General features: G+C 28.4%; 1 protein-coding gene across 2 annotated transcripts in view; it reads left to right on the top strand.

Annotated features, from left to right (window-relative positions):
* Nucleotides 1-2,500, top strand: part of LOC124956132 (protein dead ringer-like) — a 171,182-nt gene that overhangs the window by 357 nt on the left and 168,325 nt on the right. The window lies entirely within an intron of this gene.

Genomic DNA, 2,500 nt, shown 5'->3' with positions numbered 1-2,500 from the left:
AATTATTTATTTATTTATTTATTTATTTATTTATTTATTTATTTATTTATTTATTTATTTATTTATTTATTTATTTATTTATTTATTTATTTATTTATTTATTTATTTATTTATTTATTTATTTATTTATTTATTTATTTATTTATTTATTTATTTATTTATTTATTTGTTTATATATGTGTTATGGAACGAATGAACGTTGAAAAAATTTGTTTGTATTGAGGATAATTAAATAAATAAAAAAAAATTTCTAATTGGTATTTATCTAATTGATATCTTAATGGATGTAAAACGACGTACTATTCGAATTTCATTTGTCTTGAAAAATTCGAACGAAATTTTGCTTGAACTGAAGGAAGAATTTTTTCGCAACGGAAAAAAGAGAAAGAAAAAGGAAAAGAAAAGAAAAGACGGAAAAGCAGAAATAAAAAAGAAAAGGAAAGAAAAAAAAGCAACAGAAAGGAAATAAGAGACATAATTAAAGAAAATATTGACGTCGTTTTTCTTTGATTCGTAACTTTTAGAAAATATCATTTGAGGAAAATCGTGTACGCCATTATTCAAAATGGCGAATTATTCAGATTGCCGAAATGGTCGGAAATTTGAAAATTTCGTAGTCTGAGTTTGGCGTCGTTGTCTTTTGTTGTCGTCATCGTTTTCGTCGTCGACGCTGCCACCACCGCCGCCACCACCGACGTTACCGCCGCCGCCGCCGCCGCCGCCGCCACCGCCGACGTCGACGTCACCCCCGCTGTTGTTCGGCGTCGTTGTAGGCGCCATTAGAAAAATTCGTCGGTTGTTGTTGGCGTTCCTGAACGTATTCTTTCGACCCAACTTTCAGTATTTTCTGGGATACCTAATCAACCGTGACTATCGACTTTTCTTTTCTTCCACGCCATCCCCTACCCTCTACCATACCTCTTACTCTCACTCTTTCTCTTTTTCTCTTTCTTTTTTCTCACTTTCATTCTTTCATTTTAAATTCTCTGGTGTCCTTCATTCCATTTTTCTTTTCTTTTTTACCCCCACTTCTTTTCCTTTTTTTCTTTCTTCCTTTATTTCTTCCTTTCTTATTCGTTTCTAATACGAATGTTAGAAACGTGGGACAAACGAGGACGAGAAAAATGCTACCCTGTCTTCTTAATGTCACGAGTCACGAGTAAAACCTTTAAAAATTATCAATTTATTATCCTGTTGGATTTCATTCTTGGCGTACATTTTGTTTTCACATTTTTGCGATTCGCTTTTCAAGGACGACGGAAGATTGCAAATCGAGGGAACATTGTGGATGTTTTTTAATTTGGATCCATCTATGTGTATATATATATATATATATATATATATATTTTGTTTTTTTTCTATGATATAAAAAAGAATTTTTTTCGTCTTTTTTTTCGTTTTTTTATTCTTTTTTTTTTTTTTCTTTTTTAAATCTGAACAAATATTTGTTTATTATATAAAAATGAACATGATATAATATAATATAAGTGTATATAGTATTATATGAAATAATAAATGATTTTACAATTATAATTTTTATAAATAAATAAATACACAGCTATTTGTTAACGTTTATATTATCATATATATAATGTGAGCAATAATTTGCGAGAAGATAATTTGCTTTGTTTTTCTTTTTCTTTTTCTTTTTTTTTTTTTTTTTTCTTAATATAAAATTTTTAATTTTTACAAATCCTCTCGAAAACGTCATGTCCGATCATGACGACAGATAATTCTAATATATTTGTTATTTGAAAAATAGAAAGGAAAAAATTATTTTATATTTATTTATACGACTGGGATGAAATAAATTTATACATATACATATATACATATATATATATATATATATATACGCACACGCGTATATACACACGTATGTGTATATACATGTATAAGAGAGAGACACCTTTTGTTGTACACAGTCGTGTTATCTTTGAAGAAATCGTAATCGCGTAAAATTGAAGTGCAATTTACCGGTTTCTTCGGACCACAGACAGGTGTTTTTCGAAGAAAAACTCCAAAAGAAGAATAAATTCTCTCCCTCTCCCTCTCTCTCTCTCTCTCTCTCTCTCTATCTCTCTCTCGCCTTGTCCTTCTCTCCGTTTTTTTCTTTTTTTTTTTTTTTTTTTTTTTTTTTTCTTTCTTTTCGTTGCAGAATTCGTTAGGTGGTGGCCCGCATGCATTGTTCCTTCATCGGAAGTTTAACGATAAACACTTTGCATTTTAACGACACTTTATCGTTTAAATACAAATTTCAAAAAGTAAATTGCATAAGTACATATATATATATACATACACGTGTAATTTATTTCTATATAGTTTTATATATAGTATAATATAATAGTATTTTCTATGTAGTTTGCTTATCATTAACATATAAGTATTTGCTGAATTCAAATTAATTACGTAATCATTTGTACAAATTATTACGTAATTTTTGTTTCCTCTTTTTTCTTCCTTTCTTTCTTTCATTCTTTCTTTCTTTTTTTTTTTCAAA

This window comes from Vespa velutina, chromosome 20 (genome assembly GCF_912470025.1).
Source record: "Vespa velutina chromosome 20, iVesVel2.1, whole genome shotgun sequence".
In the NCBI taxonomy this organism is placed as follows: domain Eukaryota; kingdom Metazoa; phylum Arthropoda; class Insecta; order Hymenoptera; family Vespidae; genus Vespa; species Vespa velutina.
The sequence above is the reverse complement of the archived record's forward strand: the minus strand, read 5'-3'. Positions and strand labels throughout refer to the sequence as shown.